This window comes from Cryptomeria japonica, chromosome 11, assembly GCF_030272615.1.
Source record: "Cryptomeria japonica chromosome 11, Sugi_1.0, whole genome shotgun sequence".
In the NCBI taxonomy this organism is placed as follows: domain Eukaryota; kingdom Viridiplantae; phylum Streptophyta; class Pinopsida; order Cupressales; family Cupressaceae; genus Cryptomeria; species Cryptomeria japonica.
The window spans coordinates 712,484,321-712,505,803 of record NC_081415.1 but is presented as its reverse complement, the minus strand read 5'-3'; the positions used below and the strand labels follow the sequence as shown (position 1 = coordinate 712,505,803).

General features: G+C 35.6%; 1 long non-coding RNA gene across 1 annotated transcript; it reads right to left on the bottom strand.

The window, feature by feature from the left end:
* Positions 1-9,547: 9,547 nt before the first annotated feature.
* LOC131061395 (uncharacterized) lies at positions 9,548-11,823 on the bottom strand. Its single transcript, XR_009110533.2, has 3 exons — positions 11,666-11,823; positions 11,379-11,517; positions 9,548-9,738 (listed from the first exon to the last, which is right to left on the bottom strand). It is a non-coding gene; the product is annotated as an uncharacterized LOC131061395 (long non-coding RNA).
* Positions 11,824-21,483: the final 9,660 nt, after the last annotated feature.

Here is a 21,483-nt window from a genome sequence, read left to right as displayed (position 1 = left end):
TGATAGCAAATACTTTACCTATAATGAATTTAAGGCCCCTTGTCTACCCAAATTTAAAGCTATAAATATGTGACGGATCTTTATTTATTTATTTATTTTCCATAGAGGGAAAATATATTTATTTATTGGATTTAATTCATCATTAAAAATTAATGGTTTTTTAAAATATTATATTTTGTTAATCGTAAAAAATAAACAATTAACAATTTAAAAATAATGAATATTTTAAATTTATTATTTGATTAAACATTAAATATTAATAGGAGTTCTATCATAGTGTGTTGGTTAAGTAGTGGTGTTGTTGATGTGAGCACCAAAGTTTAAACCATTGTTGGGCAAATATGTTGGTATTATGGATGTGTTGCATTAGTTTTGTCATTGATGTCAATACGTGTCAACACTTGAGAACACTTGGAGATCTTTGATTATGTTCACTGACATGTCCAGTGACTTGTGCACAGTCACCAGTATCTGGTTCACCGACAGGCTATATTGTTCACCGGTACTGAGGATGATCTGTTATCATTTGGAAATTACTTGGTTATGTCGAAGACATTGTTTGGACACTTGGTTTTGGTGATTTGATTATTGGTACAATCGAGTTTGCATATTTGTTGTTACTGGCAAATAGGTCTAGGTTATGGACTGGCAAGCTTTATCTATTCCAGATCAGCATGACACGTTATGGAGATGATTTGTTATTGTTGTAAATGCATTGAGCCGACATCATGCATCGCATATTGATTCATTGTAATTGATTTGATTGTAATACCTTAGTAAGCCAACCTACACATTTAATCTTGGTTTATGGTATCCTAAAGATGAGAATTTTGATTTATGTGCATACACAGATGCAAATTGGGTAGGAGATGTAGATGATAGAAAAAGCACCACCGACAGAGCATTTTTTCTTGGCAGCAAACTAATTTGATGGTTGAGCAAGAAACAAAGTTGTACATCACTATTAATAGCAAAATTAGAATATGTTGCAGTAGCAACTAATTGTACACAGGACAGGTATTATGGATTAAACAAATGTTGAAGGACATAAAGTTAAAATGCAAGGAACCTATAATAATTTACTGTGATAATATGGCAACAATTGATATATCTAAGAATCTGGTATTTCACTCAAACTAAACATGTTTCTATCAAATTCAATTTTCTGAAAGAGAATGTTGAAGCAAAAGAAGTAAAATTGGTTTATGTGAATACTAAAGAACAGATTGCAGATATTTTTACGAAGCCTTTGCCTAAGGAAACTTTTGAATATCTAAGAGAGCAACTTGGAGTTATACCCTCACCGGTAGAAACTTAGACAGTTGGAGCATGGCATTAGGCCGACAGAATTAACAAATAAATCTTTTTTTCGGCTTTGATGAAGGAGAGCTACTTCTTAGGGGGAGTAGATTAAATAAATGTAGTTATAACAATTGGTATTTGTAACAAGTTCTATGAACTGATTGTATTTGGTTTTGTATTGCTTTGGCATTTGATGTCAAAGGGAGAGAGATATCTATGGAAAAACATATCTTTTGGGGAGAGATTGTTACTCTCTGTATCTGTATTTTGATTATCTCTTTAGGAGATTGTTGGTTTTTGGTTTTTGGCATTTCTACTTTGGCACTTAGATGGTTTTTGATAACTCAATGATGAGCGGATAGTACCAAACCAGTACTGAGAGGGGGGGTGAATCAGTACAGGCAAAAAACACAATCCTAAACTGGTTTGTCAACAGACACTGTGCTTCGACAAACAAACAGTAACATCACTCTTAAACAGAGTACAACCAGCAAAACCCAGAATAATTGAGACAAGCATAAACCAGTTGACACTTATCTTTTCATACATTCTAATACTTCATTTCCATTTCACCCTAGTGCATGAGCAGGTAATCTATCATCAAAAATTATATATAAGCAGCTAGATCAACATGATTTACCTTCAGACACAAATCACTCAAACCATCACAAGAATATCACCACACATAACACACAGAGTTTTCACGTGGAAACCCAACTGGGAAAAACCACGGTGGGGATGAATACCCACAAGTTGTTTTGAACTCTTTAGAAGTCTGCTTTGTTAGGAGCCTTGTCCAGTTAAAGACTGATACAATAGGTCCTGTTAGGAACCGATCCTATTAGGGATCACCCGGTTAAGGGATGGCTAGAATACCCGGTTAAGGGTTAAACCCTGTTAAAGGTTACCTTGTTAGAGGATTTCAAGAACTCAATGGTTTTGAGTCACCTTGTTAAAGGATTTACAGCAAGCCGGTTAAAGCTACCCTGTTAAGGGATTTCCCAACTGTTGAGGTGGTTAGAGATCAACAGGTATTACAACGATCCGGTAACAGCACTCAATGCCAATGCAGATCCACTTTAGCTCCTCTTCACCTTCTGCACTTACACTCTGGAGGTATCACTTCTCTCCTCTGGTTTGGCAAGAATCACATATCTCTTCTCTTGGATACACACACACAACTTTTGCCAACAACCTCAGAAAGAAACACAACATCGACCTTATAGGAAATAGGTTGGTAGCATAAACTCTAAACCCTAAACCTGTTAGGTTAAGGAATTTAAATGGTTCAATCCTGACCGTTGAGCATATTGCATTAAATGCAACAATCTTGATCCAATCTCAAGACATTCTCCTTCGTTCGTTTTCCACCGATTTCATGGCGGCTGATAACCCATCACGCGTTATCACTGTTTACCCTCATCACACATTCCCGAGGTAGATGGGAACAATCTCCTTCAGACAAGATCCTTCATGCGCACAAGGCTGACGTGGCAACATGATATGTTCTTCGTTACAATGCTAACTCATCACACAAAGTCACCGGTTGAGCCACACAGGCTTGAAGCATTTCAACCGGAAACCCTGAAGTTGAGACTACCAACCAGTAGTCATACAAAGCTTCCATGTGCCGGTTCCCATAACCATGTGTCGGTTCCCATAACCATATGCCGATTTACAGTGTTATACCGGTTTACCTTAAACAAGCAAACTGCTTCACTTAGGTACAAATGTTGGTTCACAGTGTTATATCGGTTCTCTTCTCTTCAACATATTGACATCAATAACAACATACATTGTCATTATGTCCTCATACTGGTTCACATAATGCCAACACTTTTTCCATCTTGTGTTGCCATCAATACCAAAGGGGGAGATTGTTGGTGTTATGGATGTGTTGCATTAGTTTTGTCATTGATGTCAACACTTGAGAACACCTGGAGATCTTTGGTTATGTTCACTGACATGTTCAGTGACTTATGCACAGTCATTGGTATCTGGTTCACCGACAGGCTATATTGTTCACTGGCACTGAGGATGATATGTTATCATCTGGAGATTACTTGGTTATGTCGAAGACATTGTTTGGACACTTGGTTTTGGTGATTTGATTATTGGTACAATCGAGTTTGTATATTTGTTGTTACCGACAAATAGGTCTAGGTTATGGACTAGCAAGCATTATCTATTCTAGATCAACACGACACGTTATGGAGATAATTTGTTATTGTTGCAAATGCATTGAGCTGACATCATGCATCGCATATTGATCCATTTGTAATTGATTTGATTGTAATATCTTAGTAAGCCGACCTACACATTTGGTCTTAGGTTTTGGTATATATGTAAGATCTCATTTGTGAGATTAAGAAGACGTAGAGGAGTGTGTGGAAAAGGATTGTAATAAGGTATATGCGAATATAAGCAGAGCTATACATGCAGACATCATTTGAAGATTCAAGGAAGGTTTGGAGAAGGCAAATCAGAGCTTAACCGGTACTGAATCTAGCATATGAAGATGCTATTTTGAGTAGTACATTATCATTGGATTTAACCATCCAATTGTAGTCAGTGTGACTCCCATTTTGTGATTGAGCAGTGAGCTCTAGGCAGTTGGCCTATCTGCATGTGCATACGCCATTTGTACACACATACTATCTGCAATAGTATCATCTGATTGTGGGTAAGGTTTCCCACTGTGGTTTTTCCCCTTATAGGGTTTCCACGTACAAATAACTGTGTTATGTGTTGTGTATGTTATTTGTCTTTCTGTTTCATGCATTAAACTTTACCAGTACTTTTATTAACTGCTAAACTGTCTACCGGCATTAAAGTTTGGTTTACCGGTATTATGCACTAAGTTTGGTTAAGTTAGTTTTGGATTGAAATTAACAGACAACTGATTCACCCCCCCTCTCAGTTACCTCTGAGACCTAACAAAATATGATCATAGGTTTGTGCCTTTGCTAATCCAATGCGCTCGTGGGTTTGAGCCTCAGTTTTATTATATGGAGGGTGTGTCATGCGAGCATCATTGACACTTTGAAAAAATATTTTAATAATTTTTCATACATAAAATTTTGAGATTGATAATTAAATTATTTTTATTTAACATTTATTAAAGCTTCTTTGTAAAGCTCTCTTCATAAACATTGATTAAAATAGAATTTGTCAAGCAAGATCTAATTAGACACTTGGGCTTTACGCTTAATTACATCATATTGAGAAACCAAAGTAGGATCTATAGGCCTCAAGACATTCTCAACAACGTCCCATAGAACTCGATCTATTAACAAGTCATCCATCTTCGGGTTCCACATCTCAAAATTGTTACCAAAAATGCTTTGCAACTCTATTCTCCCTCACAAACTTACCATTTGAGACAAGATCATAAACTATCTTCTACACAAGCTCTCACTCAAACTAGATTAGTTCAAAAAATCTAGCAACCCACAACTAAAACAAAAGGTTATCAAGATTTGATACTTGTAAGGAATCCATGTCAACGGAACAAATTTCTACACTAATGTTGAGAGGTGGGTTATACAAAAACTTTTCATATATTTGTAATAGTTATAAAAATTAAGCATAAGTAAATATATAATCATTCATACCACAACACACTTATTTATGTGGGGAAACCCCTTTCAAGAGAAAAACCCCACACTCTAAAAGTTGTCCAATATAGTATTCACAAATCATGAATATTATAATATACTTCTAGAGAAATCTTTTCACAAGAGTATCACCGACCAAATATCTGAAGGTAACTTAGTAGCTATTAGAATCTCTCAGTACACCAAAATAATATAGTCACAATACAATTCCTTCATAAATAGGATTTTCTTCTAGGTAAAGAAAAGCCACCATAATCTCTATCGTTAAATTTGATGCCTGGTGATGAACAATCCAGATTTATATAAAATAAACATAAAATAAACATAAAATATGGATTTCAAAGGCTTTGGCCTTGAACCTCTATTAGGGTGTGCAACCCTCAAACCTTATACAAGCATGTCCCCTACAACCACAAACTTGCACTCGACTATCAATAGTAACCTTTTGTTATTGCAAGGTTGTTGTAACATTGAGGTGCTTGCTTATGGTCATACAAACACACATATATTATTTTACCTTCCTTTGGTCTTATTTATTTTGATGTGGTGAGTGATCATGCTATCAATCTTATATTTTGGTGACTTTGTCAGTCGTGCTTTCCACCAAATCAATTAATGTAGGTTGTTGGGGGCAGTGCTCCCAAATAAAAAATTACCCATTATTTAATAAAGAATTTAGTTATTATTTTGGTACATGTAAATCGACCTATGGTGTAATACTCTTGTTGAGAATTATATTACATGTGTATTGTAATCTTCTTTCATATTTGATAAAACATTGTGTAAGTTTTGGAGAGTGGTATTCTCTTCAAAGGGTTTTCGCCATGTAAATCATGGTATCATTATATAATTACTATTATTTTTAAGATTGTGTTTTCTAATTTCTATAATAAGTTTGGATTAAATTTTAATTTTTATCTACATCACTCATGTTGGTTCCCCAACTGATTGCCCAAGTAACCCCTATAAAGTAGCCAATTTTAATCAACAGGGACTTGGATCAGTGGCCAACTTACCATGATTTGATTAAGGATAAGGTGCTAATAATAATCCTCTACACTTTAGGCTCTGTTAGACCTAGGTGGGTAGACCCGTATCAATATCCTTATAATCTTAATTTATTTTCAAGTGGATATTGCAATAAATATGTGCTCAACGTAAGGAAATCAAGTGGATGTATGGTTTCAACTGTATTTGGATATTCAATAAAATTGGATGTTTTGAGAACAGATAATTCTAACCCTAAAATTTAGAATTAAAGCAAACCTAAAACTAAAAACACGAAAGGAAAATCTTTTGTATTTTGCATTAAAGATATACTAAAGTTTTAAGCAAGAAGACATGATTGGTGCCTATCCTAGGGTAGATGGATTCATGAATAAAGAAAAAGTAGTGAAACAATTACAATATGTTAAGCATAAACATACATATTCTCCATGACCGATACCTTGTAACAACCAAGCTATGATAATGAAAAAAGGCTATACTTTTTATCCAAATTAGCATCTCACAAAATCCATGTGTATGATTTAAGAATTTAATCCTCTACTTTAGAGAAATTAGAAATAAAAAACACAAAAGAAACACAGTGCAAAGACAAAATTAGAAGGTCCCTGACCATTGACTTCATAATATTTTGGATACAAATGTTGGAGACAACTTGAGAATCATTAAATTTTAATTTCAAGATGTTATGATATGACATTTGTTTTAAAATTCAACTATATTCATGATCACACATGCATACACCTTGAGAAAAGACCTTTCATACTTCTACTTATAGACTTACAGACAACATACTGGATTATTTACATGACTTTCTCTTCTCCCTTAAAAATGTAAGATCGCGTAAGAGACTTAAAATAAGTCCTTGAATTTAATTTTATAAGGGACCAACAAGCTTTGGGCCTTTTACAAAACATAAGTGGCAGTAGGTAACCACCTAACATGCTACAAGATAAATAAATTTTTGTGTTGCTGACAAGATCAGACATCCTTTTTCATTCTTTGTAGGTGGTAGGTGTTGATGATGATCTAGAGCTCTTTACTTCACACAAGTCTACTTATCAAGTTAGAGAAAATTTGATGACCCTGCAAACACATTAAAGTCACCATGACATGGAGCATATATTTTCAATAAATATGTATTTGTTGCTCAAATCTTTCCAACTAGCCTCAAAAATTATTTTGGCATGATTTGAAATTGACCTTAATATAAGATCAAATATTTATTTTACCTTGACAACGCTAAAAGAGAAAAATTTACAAATATTAAAAAAAGGGGCGGGAAACAATAGTCACTTCACAGTTCAAAACTTCAAAACTACTTCCATATGTTGAAAGAAGCAACCAAAACAGATCATAGGGCTTTAGCTCCTCCCTCTTTAAATTTTTGAATCTTGTAGAAATGCTTCTAATAATCTTCATCATTGATTTTGCTTCTTGCTATCTCCAATCTGATTTACCCTGATTCAAATATTAACAAAGCATTCAAATATGAATCCAACTTGTGCGCTATAAGTGTCTCATCTGCCTGAATATCCGTCAATATTGGATGCAAAATTGTCCTCATTTTTTACTTTCATTCAGATTTAGGTATTAACCCCAACTCATTTTCTTCATCACCCTCCTTTACATCAAATAAAAGAGGCATATGATAATTAGTGAGACCTTGGAAATTGGAAAGCTCTACCTTGATTACTCTCGTATAAACTCTATGAGTGGTATGCATATGAATTAAACAAATTCAAATTCACCTTTAATTCATGAATGACTCCATGAAAGTGTTCGAGAAAGGACCTATCAAGATAAAACTCTAAACCTCTTACAAATTTTTGAAGAAAAAAAATAGAACAAGCCATATATTTTTGCCACTTGAAATGGGTCTGATAAAGATCCATGAGCTCTTTATGCTCACCGCAAGCTAACTCTGCATGATCAATCGATGAAATAAATTTATACTCCAAAAAAGTCTTAATCAATTCTACCATTGTCCTGGTTTTTGCTCCTTTGATCCTTCTATATAGTTGATCAATTTATCCCTTCAACTTTGAACTCTCGATCTTGGCCACTACCAAGTCATTCCTAAGACCCATCATATCTTATGAGGGTTGTTGATCAAGAGATAGTGTATAATGAGAAGTCCTAGAATACAATTGTACTTCCAACTTCTTAACTCTCTCTCTCTCTTAGAATCTTGTCTTCTTCATATATTTTTTTAAATACCTTCTAAGCAAATCTTTGCAACATTAACTGTTGAATCAGTAGCCTCAACAATTGAAGTATGTGAGGCTCTTTTAAGTATAAGTTGGCCATATAATTCATCTTGTCATGTAATCATTGAAGGATTTTTGTGTGGTAAGATGTAGAGACTAGATGGCCAATATGTCTAGCTTATCATCAAAAGCAAAGCCAAAATAGAGACTTTTGGCTTGCTCGAGATCCATGTTGAAAATATTAGTGTCTTGTCTCCTTCTCAATCTATCAAGTGAAATAGATAAAGAGAGATCCAAACACTCTAAAATCAAGACACCACTTTTTCTTACAATTTTCCTCTCTATTTCAATGGTTATATTATCCAACTTTTCATTTTCTTTTTTCAAGATTTCATCTTTTAGCCTTAGTTTTTCCCTTTCATCAAGGCTTTCAAGTTGCATAGCTCTCTCCTTTTGTATTTTATCTACCACATTTTTAATTAATAATTTCATAAACTCTCTTGTTTGAATAAATTTCTCATCACTAATGAATTCTTCACAAGCTACCAACCTCACATCATCAGTAATATCACCTCCCAATCTAAAAAAATTAAGAGCTCTTTCAAGAGAAGGATCTTCAACTTGCACTCCCAATCTTGTATCAAACCTATGAGGTGGCATGGGTTGCTCCACTTGACTGGTAAATCCTTCATATGATTCAAATGAAATCTCTCGACCATGAGATAAGATATGCAGTGGTGTGATGGCCTTAGGATTTTTAGGAACAATTAAAGGTTGTGTACCTGATAAGGAAGGGACTGATATGGGTCCTTTTAAGGATGAAGCAATGAATGATATAGGAGGGGGAAGAGTAACCTTAGGAAGAGATTATGAAACTGTAGGGGCAAGGGAGGTAGGTGCTTTATAGTTGGGTGGGAGTAGTGAATGCATAGGGCTAGATGGTGGAGAAGCTGGCCCACTTGGAGAGCCAATAGACGATGGTGGTTTTGATCCTACTTCAATTAGAGGGGATTTGGGCTCTACATGTTACACTTGTTCTCTTGGTCATTCATGAGGAAATGGCATTTGGTCCACATCTTTATAAGCACTAAAAATAGCCCTCATCTTCACTTTTGGAATTACAATTTGTTCCCAATGAGGAGAATAAGAATTATCACTCTTCTTCCTCAATTTTTTATTTTTATCCAATGTTATACCTGTTACCTGATTTTACTTCCAACTCATTCAAGTAGAGCTGAGTAGTTATTTCAAGGAAAAGAGAAAGAGGTACACATTTTTGTTTTGGCATTGGTTTGATCACATGCATACGTTTTATCAGATTGTTTACATTATTGTGCAAGTTTGTAAAAGAGAGCAGATTTCATAAAAACTTTGCATATATATTGAAATTGATCAAAATGTTACAAGTGTATAGCTTCCCACCCAAGTCGTGGGATTAACTTATTCTATGCTATATGAAAATAGAATATACATTTGATGAACAATAAAGTAAAAATCATAAGAAGTGGATAGGGATCTGTCATTGCTTGGAATGATGAATCTTGAAGCTCGCTTGTTGTATCCGATCAATTTCTTCTATGTGTTTCTCTATTGTCCCTAGATACCTACAAGTGAATAGAAGAGAGATGTTAGAGCTCAAGATCACTATACACATCTTATACATCAACAAATGTATAATCCATCCTGATAGAGCATTGAACAAGTTATACAAAAATCAGAGAACAGAAAAGGCAGAGCAATGTCATAAGAGTGCCATAAGATCCTCAATGGAAGCCTCTAAGCTTCAAATTTTTCTATCTAACATTGTTAGTTTCCTTGTGCAGATATAGATAAAATTATATAATTGTTTTTCATTCAATTTTATTATTACAACATGTGGATTAAATGGGCTCCCACAAGGGTTGAGCTCAACATGTTGCAAATGTGTTTGAAGGTGATTGGATTCTTATCGCTTCAGGGTAACTCAATCAAGAAATGGTTCATTATTCACAACAGTGAATTATGAATCCACTAGTATAAATAACAAATCATTACCCAATGGAGTCACCCTAAAGCAAGAGAAATACAATCACATTCATGACCCTTGAAACATATTTCCAGAGACTAAGGCAGTGCCATGAAGAGGTAATGATAGTTTATAATGGCAAAAAGAATCACAGTGAATATCCAATTATCGTTAAGAGGATATTAAGACAACAAGATTCATTTAAGAACAATGTTGTAATCAAAGGATATAATACTATCTAGGACATCCATTAGAGAGCAATATTAAGTGGTAAAAAGGACCAATTATCAATAGAGCAAGCTCTTTCAAAGGGTGTTAATGTTCAATAACAAAGAGCAAAGATCAATAGGATGATTTGCAGTCCAAATCCAAAGAAATTTGACAGCCACAAAGCTTATTCATCCTCAATAATAGTACAATGCCAAATGATAGAAAGTTGTACATATGTGTTTACAGTCACAAATAAAAAATATAGCAGCCCATCAAAAGGATCATTGTCACTTATTTTTGTAGTTAATGTTTTTCTTCAACTGTCATAGTATTGTTAAAGAACCTCATAGCAATCAAACACAATGTGCAACATTAAGGAAGCTTTCATTTTTGAAAAATTCAGTCACATTCTTTCAAGCAGTCATAGACAAAGGCATTCACCTTGCAAGCATGCAGTATCTAAGGCAGTGATAGATCACCAAAACAGTAGCAATATGAAATGCAAAGAAAAGTAATTCTTCAATGTTGTCAAGACAATAGGAAGTCTACTAAATGGTCATTTGATTGTTAAAGGTGTAGAGATGAATAAGTTGTATGAGATAAGTCTCATTGACTTGGATACTAGCAGCAAAAGCATTATGCACAAAGGGAATGTGACATAAGAAAAAGACGACAACCAATGAAGCATAATGAAAGGTATAGAGCAACCCCTTAGCCAAAATGAATGGCTAATACATTGTGAGAAATAAGAACAACTTGAGAATAGTACAAAAGATAATGACCATTTTCAGAACTAGAAGCAGTGAGGTCAATGCACTCCAAATGATTATTGGTAAAAACAGTGAACATGCCTCATGATAGGGTTTCATGGTGTGAATAATAGTGAAATGCTACATCTTACAAAGTGCAAACCCAGGTGCACGAAAGAACCAAAACATGGAAAATTAACAAAAAGCAAAGAGTAGTGTTTTTTGCATTTTTTTTTTACAGTCAAGGAAATGTTCAAAAATCAAGTTGTTTTTTGCTCACCTGTGGTGGCATAAACAATGGCAGCCCTATTCTAGTCGAATTTCTTCAGAAATCCAACTATGGTGGCCAAAAGTGGAGTCGAAAATCTTTATCTTTTCTCATAAAGCCTTTCAAATTTTCCAGAAATTTCTAAGGAAACCTTCATGGAAGCACTTCATATCAGAAAATGAAACACACAGAAAAGATGCATAAAATCATTCAAAGTTGAGGCCTTGGAGGCCCCAAATCTCCTTCAAATCAAAAAAATGGAGGTCAAAATCCCATTTTTGTTGGCAAAAGCAACTTACCACGCCTTTTACTCAACGAATCTGTATGGAGACTACACAGAATCACCAAAAATGGTGCAAAGCGAACCTCCAAACCCTCATTGGCGACACTCAACAGAAGTTTGTAGAAAATGAAAAGTATCGAATGGAGAGGAAAATGAAATATTTTAGGTCTTCATTCACCCTATATCCATTGAATAGCCTAAGGCATTTTTTCTTTTGATTTTTATCTTTCCTCTCCTCGCTAATATTCCCCGTGACCATGAGGGGAAATCGACTTTTATTATTGCATCTCCTAGTCTATGTAAAAATCATATTTAATAAGTGATTTATAAATTTATCACTTAATTATTGATTTTCAATTAAAAAAAAACATTTATAAAGTGATAAATTTATAAATCACTTAATAAATATGTTTTTAATGAAAATTAAAACATAGGTTTCATAAATGAAAATAATAAACTTATTTATTAAAGTGATTTATTATCACTTTATTAAATAAATTTCTTATTTTCATTTACATTTAATAAATGGAGTAATAAAAATGTTTATTAAAGTGATATTAATAAGTCACTTTATTAAAGCATTTTCCAATAACTGTTCACTCCTTGCACACCCAACCCTCCAATTACTAGCTTTAAATAAATCAAAAAATAAATAACTAAAAGCTCATTAATAAATTACACATGTACCAACAACCGCTCATTTTGTTAGCCTTTTTGAGCCATAATTGCCTCATTTGTGCATTTTTATTGGTACCCATGGCACACAACTACTAGGGCATTTATGCACAACTATTGGTGTTTTTAAGTCCATGGTTATTGGGGCATCTTTAAATAGGTATCGGGTGACACTTTGAAAAGTGTACTTTTTGACCCTTTCACACATAATGGATCCAACAACGTGCATCATTACTACCCAGAAGCCAAATCAATACCTATAAGCAATCCAGTTGCATGCAAAGACAACAATTTTTTTTTTGTCAAAATCCAGTATACCGTTTAGAATCTATGTGTGTGTGAAGTTAGCTATAACAGCTATGGGTACGCTTCCCCTAAGAAGTGGTATGGGGAGTTTTACTCACTCTTCCTTTAGTTTTCTACCTAGTTGAGGGTTTATATGGTAATATTTGTTATGTTATAATGTGTGTGTGTTAATATTTATTGTTTATGTTTCTTGATGCTTGGATATCTATTTTTATAAACTTTACATTTGGAATTGCAATTTAAAATTCATTATAAATGGTAGAAATTGGTGTAAAGGTAGTTGTCAAAGTGTATTGAGAGGTCTTGCATCCAAGAATTTATTGTTGATGAACTTGTGTGATAAATAATCTCTCTTTTACAAATCAACTAATAATACCTAATCTGCCTTATATAAAAGAGTTAGAACTAGAAATGTGCATCTAATCATATTTGAAATAAAAATAAAATAGTGACAATAGTACATACCTTGGAGATAGAGATGAGGAGTGATGCTCTGCAAAAATGATTAGAAAATCTGTTCGATGACAACACACACAAGAGCACAAGAAATACACGTTAGTGTTAGCAACAAAAGATTATCCTAAACAGGCATACCAAGACAGATATTAAGCATTAAATAGAAAGCATACAAACATAGAATAGATAAACTATACTCCTTCAAATGCTAATCAAGATGCTCATAGTTGCTCCTCCCTTGTTCCTCTCCTCTCCAAGTTCCACATGAGTGTAGCTCTCAACTTTTAGCACTAGCCATGGATGCCATATGGAGATTCAAGATGGTTGAATATGATAAACAAATGATATGCAAGTGTAGATAGTGATGCTATGAAAAAGCTCTATGTTAATACCAGTATAACAACAATACTCTAATGCTTCCTTCTTTGCTTGAGGAGAAGGGTTCTATTTATAGAAGAAATGGGGAAATGAATGGTTAAGATTGAACAATCTTAACAAGGGTTATGATTGAAAGATATTCAATCCATGTGAGACTTTCAACCCAATCCCATGTTGACAAGTGTCACCATGAGGAGGCTTGAGAGGAGAGATAAGGAGCATTAAATGCTTGATGGGACATGATGGTTACCCTAGGGGGTTGGATTAGGGTTAGGTTAATGGATATTCCTTTTATCCAAGGGATAAATGAATGTGCAAGGGTTAAATGGTTACCTTAGTCAAAGCAATAAATGCTTTGAAGAGACCCATGAGTCAAAAGGATGGTTAAGTTAGAGGAAAGTCTCTAACCAAAGGTAAAAGGTGAGTTAATCATAAATGGTTATGTAAGAGCCTTTAATGGTTTGGAAGACTTTAGAGGTTAACCATTTGAAGACATAAAGCCTTTAATGGTTATTGAAGACTTTGGAGGTTTTTGAGAAGTGACTTCCTTTTATTTAAGAATGTGACAATGATTAGGATAAGATTAGGCTAATTAGAAGGAGTTAGAAGAATCTAGAAGGGATTTAGGCATGCAAGTGGATTTTGTAGGAGAATGCAAGTGGGAGGAATTTTGTGATTTTCAATTGAAGTAAAATCATTTATTTCAATTAAATGGTGTAATTTGCATTTGGATAGATATTTAAATAAATATTAATTTATTTAAATGTGAATGTGAATTTTGGATTTTATTTAAATAAATCTTAATTTATTTATATGAGAAAAAGGAAGATAAAGCATTTAAATGCTTGAAGACTTTAAGGGAAACCATTAAAGGCTTAAGAAGACTCTAGAAGGAAGCCATTAAGTTTGAAGACTTTAAGGGAAACCATTAAAGGCTTAAGAAGACTCTAGAATGAAGCCATTGAGTTTGAAGACTTTAAGGAAAACCATTAAAGGCTTGAGAAGACTCTAGAAGGAAGCCAATAAGTTTGAAGACTTTAAGGGAAACCATTAAAGGTTTCAAGTGGGTGAGGATAAATAGGGTTTTAAATAAATAATTTATTTATTTAAAATAGTTGTGCAACTTGCAGTTGTAGGAAAATGTAAGTGGGTGGAGGATAAAGGTGATTTTAAATAAATGTTAATTTATTTAAATGTGAGAGATGAGATTTTGGGGGATTTAAATAAATATTAATTTATTTAAATATGAGAGAAGATTTAATTAAACAAATATGATTTATTTATTTAATTAATGGTCTGAATTTGGTTAAGTGAATTAAATCAAATAAATTAAATAATTTATTTAATTAATAGGAGAAGAGGGTTAAGGTAAATTAATTAAATATTAATTTAATTAATTATTGATTGATGGTTAAATAATCAAATAAATACTAAATTTTCATTTAATTAAGTGGACAGATTTATGTGACTACATTTGCCCCTCTTTGAGATGATGCGGTTTTATCGCGTCATTTCAAAGAAAGAAAAATAGGTGTGAAGAAATATGCCCCATAAATTATTATTTAGTGGGTGGTATGCCCCCTCGAGAGATGGGCTAATTTTTTTTGAAAAAGCGGACGATCTCTCGAAAAAGAACGAGAAGTGGAGGGGAGGTAGAATAGAAGAAATTAGCAATAACAGTGAAAGAATGGAAGAAAATAGAGTGAATAGAGAGAAATGGCAAGTCAGTGAGTACCCGTAGGTTATGCAGGAGATACTGTGCAAATGTGGTGTTGTGCTTTTGATTGATGCTATATAATTGATCAAAATGGTTGGACAATCTGGTGCAATTGGTTAAACTGCCCTAGTCGAGTCAAAGCATGATAGTTGATGTCAGTTGTTTGCTTGGACAAGATAAAGTCTGAGTAAGTGAATCAAAGTGACTTGTTGTGATTTAGACAATTGATGTAATTGCTTGATGAAGTCAAGGTATTTGAAGCAAAATACTCGTTGAGACTTAGACAATTGATGTAATTGTCTGTTGGATTATGTTTGATTGGTTGATCAATTGATAGTGTGTGTGTGTGATGGATGGTTGTGGTTAATCATAGCAGCCCCGTTGAGACTAGGTCATTATGATAAATGCCTGATGTAGTCTAGGATTACCATGATCGATTACCTGTTGATACCCGAAGATACTTGATCAGAGTATCTGTTGATAGTCTAGGTGTGTGTGAGTCGATGTGCTTGTGTAGATAGAGTAACTAGCTTGATTGGGTTGACGGGAAATGATGTAGGGTATGTGATGTTGATTATCGAGATGGGGAGGGTGAGGGGGGGTTCAATGTTGGATAGAAGAAATGGAGGACCTATGACTCATGCCTATGAAAGAAGAGGAAAATAGAGTATCCATTGGCATTACTATGTATGAATGATATGTAGCTATATGAATATATGGATGGATGGAATGCAACAGAATGCAATATATAGAAATGAGATGGAATGACATTCCATAGTGTTTTATTTTTCATCATTGATCATGGTAGTATCGATCTTGGATGAGGCAGTAGGAACCAAGGATGGAGCATTGTACCTGCAAGCAAGTAGCATAAATAAAGAATAAAGAATATGGACCCTCCATAATGGTTCATGCTCATATGGTCGAGGTATACGTTGTAGTCAGCAAGCCCTATTGATCCATGAATGTATTTTGCATAAGATCACGTAGCTTAGTGAACTTCCCACGTAGACACCACTAGTACATGCCCCAAAACTTCATTGGAATAATTCATAGACAACAAACAAAATGATACTTAGGAACCATCCCAGCCACTCTAATCACTTGTGAATATCCCGGAGTAGCGTAGGAACCTGATATAAATAAATAAATAACTAACAAACCGACCAAGTACTTGATAGCTTAAACAAAATTTTCTTGTCAAAGAAAATGTTATCTTGTCTTTGTTTTGGTGAGGAAAGATTTATCCTTGTTAAGACAGTTTGTGTGTCGATGTTGATTGTTTGGTTGATGTGATAAGTGGTCATCATTTAAGTATTTCAGAATGTGTGCTTGGTATCTTCTTGGATGCATATGTACAAGGCGTTGCCATGTTTTTGATGTTTTATGATGTTTTTGGATTTTGTGAGTGTTTTTCAATGTTTTTGGTATTTTGTGAGACGATTTTGAATGTTAAACTCAATGAATCATAAGTAATGCAAAATACACTTCCATCAAACAGATCAAGGGCATTGCCCCCAATTTAGACATGACTTATGGAAAAGCGGGTTGCAAGATGCATGAAGTCCTACCCTTGATTGCAGATCAATAACAAGTCATGGTTTGACTGATGGATATGTGGATGCAATGAATGTGATCGCAATAAGTCTGGAAGACAATGGAGCCATAGCCTTTACGAGTGGCACCTGTTTGCCAAGTTTTCACCATCGTACTTACCCAAGGTGCCACCAGAGTGGTTGTTCACTGTTTCAATGTATGATTTTTCTTTACTATTTTGATTTTTTTTTTTTTTCAAGACATTTATTTGAATGTTTTTGTTGTTTTTATGGTATGTATGGGAGCCTGATGCTCTGGATAGTTTATGTATAAAACCGTTTGAGGTGCATGCTATTGATCGGATCTACTAGCGGTTCTCCTTCTGAAGTAGCCAACTGATATGCCCTGGACCCAAATATAGCAGTGATAACATATGGACCCAGTTAGTTTGATTCAAACTTTCCCTGATGTTCTCTGTTTGGTTGGTTACGAGGATTCTCTTGAAGAACAAGATCACCTACCTCAAATGTGTGAGGTATAACTCGATGATTATAGCTTCTGCTCATGTGTTGCAGATAGGCTTTGAGGTGGTTGTATGCAGCTTGTCGTTTCTCATCAAGTAGCTCTAAATCTTGGAGATGTGAGACTCTGTATGCTTCATCATCAATGAGATTATACAAGGAAACTCGTAAAGATGGTATCTCAACCTCAATAGGTAAGATAGCCTCTGCGCCATAGACCAGTGAGTAGGGAGTTGAGCCTGTAGGGGTTCGAATGCTAGTTCGATGTGCCCATAGTGCTAGATTTAATTGAACATGCCAATCACGGTCGACATCATTGACTGTCTTTGTGAGGATTCTTAATATGTTCTTGTTTGATGCTTTGTCCTGACCAATGCCTTGTGGGTAATAGGGAGTGGAAAAGCGGTGTTGGATGTGAAACTTCTCATAGAGCTCACGGACATCCTGATTCTTGAAAGGAAGACCGTTATCTGTGATGATGGACATGGGTACACCATATCGGAAGATTATGTAATTAAGGATGAGTGAGGTGATCTTCTTGTCAGTGACTTGGGTAAGTGGAACAACTTCGATCCACTTTGTGAAGTATTCGGTGGCTGTAATAATGAATTTGTGGCCGTTGGATGAAGATGGATGGATTTTACCCACAAGGTCAAGTCCCCATTGACAAAAGGGCCATGGTGTTGTGATTGGTTGCAATTCCTATGATGGTGCATGTATCAGGTCTCCATGAACTTGGCATTTCTTGCATTTTCTGACAAAATAATAGGAGTCTTTTTCCATGGATGGCCAATAGTATCCAGTGCGTATGATCTTCTTTGCTAGTGAAGGACCGCTTGCATGAGTTCCACAAATTCCTTCATGCACCTCTTCCAAGGCCTTTGTTATCTCATCTTGTTCCAAACATCAAAGGAGAGTACCATCAAGACTGCATCGGTATAAGGTTTCAACAATAATAGTATATCGAGCGGTTTGGCGAATGAAAGTTTTGCGTTGATTTTTTGATTGGTTAGGAGGAAGTGTGTGATCGTGTAGATAGATGTAGAACTCACCGTACCATGGAGATTCAGAATTGATAAGGTGACATATCATCTCAGATTCAGGAATATCATAAGCGGGAATCCAAAGTTGTTCTACCAAGAACTCGTAGCGTGTTGAATTCTGTGGAAGATCGAGGAGAGATGCAATGGTAGCCATAGCGTCAACAGCTTGATTCTGATCTATGGGTATCTTCTCAAAGGTGATAGTAGTAAATGATGCTTTTAACTTGTCCACCATTTGTTTGTATGGCATGCGTTTGTCATCCTTGGTTTGATATTCATCTATGACTTGTTAGATGACCATTTGGGAGTCGCCATATATTTGTAACTCTTTTAATTTCCATTGTATGGCTAGTCGGAGTCCTGTGATCAAGGCCTCATACTCTGCTATGTTGTTTGTGCATGGAAATGTGAGCCTGTAAGACTTCGGGATGCTGTCACCTTGAGGTGTGATAAACAGAATCCCTGCCCTCAAGCCATGCCTTGTATATGAACCATCAAAGTATAATTTCCATGGTTAGGCTGTTGTGATCATGAATACCTCTTCATCTAGAAAATTGGAAATAAGAGGATGATCGCCTATGAGAGGTGCATTGGCCAACTGATCTGCAATAACTTGGCCCTTGATAGCCTTACGATCCACATACTCGATGTCAAATTCACTTAGAATCATCACCCATTTGGCCAAGTGGCCTGTCAATGTTGCTTTGTTGAGTAAGTACTTTAGTGGATCGATCTTGGCAATGAGTTGTACTTTATGTGTTAACAGGTAGTGCCTTAGTTTAGTGGCTACCAAAATTATTGCTAGGCAAGCTCGCTCAATAGGGGTGTAATTGAGTTCATAGCCAACCAGTGTGCGAGAGATGTAGTAAACAACACACTCTTTCCCTTCTGCATTATGTTGTGCCAACAGTACACCCAATGTTGTATTCGTTGCTGAAATATAGAGCAATAAAGGTTTACTCGGATCTAGTGGGATCAACAATGGTGTATTTATGAGATAAACTTCAAGCATTTGGAATGCTTGTTGGCATCTGGCATCCCATTGAAAGCGAATGTTCTTGTGTAGTAGTTGTGTAAAGGGGTGACGCTTATCTGCCAGTTGTGCAATGAATCTTTGGATGGATTGTAGCCACCCTTGTAATGTCCTTAGTTGACTGATGTTCCATGGAGGTGGCATGTCCATGATTGCTTTGACCTTTGCAAGATTGACCTCAATGCCTTTGCTTGAGACAATGTATCCTAGAAGCTTCCCTAAGGTTACTCCAAAGACACATTTCTTTGGGTTGAGTCGAACATGATATTGTTCCAGTCTATCAAATATTTTCTCTAAGATTACTAGATGACCTTCTCTTGTTAGTTATTTTGCCAATAAGTCATCAACATAATCTTCCATTATGGTATGCATCATATCATGAAAGATGGTAGTCATTGCTCTTTGATAGGTCGCTCCTACATTCTTCAGACCGAAAGGCATTAAATTCCAACAATATGTTCCCCATGGACATGTGAAGGTTGTCTTGTGTTGATCCTCTGGTGCAATCTTTATCTGGTTGTATCCGGAAAAGCCATCCATGAGAGAGAGCACGACATGTCCTATTGTTAGGTCTACGATCATGTCAATGTTTGGTAGGGGGAAGTCATCTTTAGGACATGCCTTATTTAGATCTCTGAAATCAGTATAGATACGGATGCCCCCATTGGGTTTGCCGACAGGCACAATGTTGGATATCCAATTTGCATAATCAATTGGTCTAATAAAACCAACATCTAGGAGTTTCTTAAGTTTTGCTTTGACTAGTACCACAATTTGGGGATGCATCTTGCGAAGCTTTTGCTTGACAGGTTTGGCTCCTTCTGCTACGGTGAGGTGATTCATGACTAAATTAGGATCAAGACCAGGCATGTCTACATATGACCATGCAAAATTAATCTGACAATTTTGAAAGAATTCGACAAACTTAGGTTGTTCCTCTGGAGTTAAAAGAGATGCCATATGTATGTGGTGAGGAGTTTCAAGAGTACCCACGCTATATTCTTTTGTCTCTTCAATAAGAATCGTTGATCGTTCCTGGTGTGTACTAGAGGAGAGAATGTCAAACCTTTCATCCTCAGGCACCTTAGAGAGGTTTTCACCATTGGATACGCTCTTTCTTTTTACTTTTGTGGGATCAAATAGTGCCACAGTGTGGTTTTCACTGGAAGATCCATGTTTTATTGTTATATTTTTTTAGCTAAAAGGTTTGGCATCCGCCCCAAAGTATGTTGCGCTATTAAGTTCTATGGCGAATCCAGCTTTATGATCCTTGCTCGGTATGTTATCTCTTAGTTCCAAAAAGTCAATGATCACCTCATCATTTTGGAATTGGTCAAGGCATGTGGGATTAGATTGGTTCCATTCGATGAGTTCAGGATGTTTTATAGGCATTACCTCATCGATCATGTTAAGTTCATGAGATGTTTCAGTGAGGGTCAAGACGTTGTGGTGAAGGTCATTGATGGTACTCTCCCTATCAGAATCAGGCATAGGATGTGACGTAGGGTCTGTGGAAGATGTTTCCAGTTCAGGAACCTAAGAGGTTTTAATATGTGCTTCTCCGTAAATAGGGATTTCTTTGTGAGGTGGAGGGGGTGATGCGTCTTCCTCATTTGAAGTATTGAGATGTACTGAATCAAATTCCCACTCATGTGAGTCGGTCTCTGAGTCACTTTCCAGTATTCGGTTGCTATACCATACTGGGATATTCTTTGAGTTAAACATTGTAGGTGTGATCGGCTGATGTACCTTGGTAGATGGGATGATTGGTGTTGCTAGAAGGATGATGGGGATCAGTGAATTCGATATTGGGAGTATCGGCATTGTTGAATCTGCTGCTTTTGGTGGAGCTGTTGGTGTTGTCGATACTGTTGGGGGTCCTGATACTGCTAATGGTGCTATTGATGCAGTTGTTGCTGCCGATGGGGTTGTTGGTTTGATTGGTGGGATGATCGGTGTTGTAGATGTGATTGCTGGGTTTTTCAACTGTATTGGGGCAATTGGTGTGGTTTTTGGTGCTGCTGATATAATCAAGGGTGACCTCTTTATGTTTGTATTAGGCTGATATAGAGGTTTGTTGGGTTTCCCTTTGAATCTGAGCTTAGGAAGGATCTCCTTTTGAAATCCTAATCCAGTGTTATCTTTAGGCTTTAATTATAGCTACAGCGA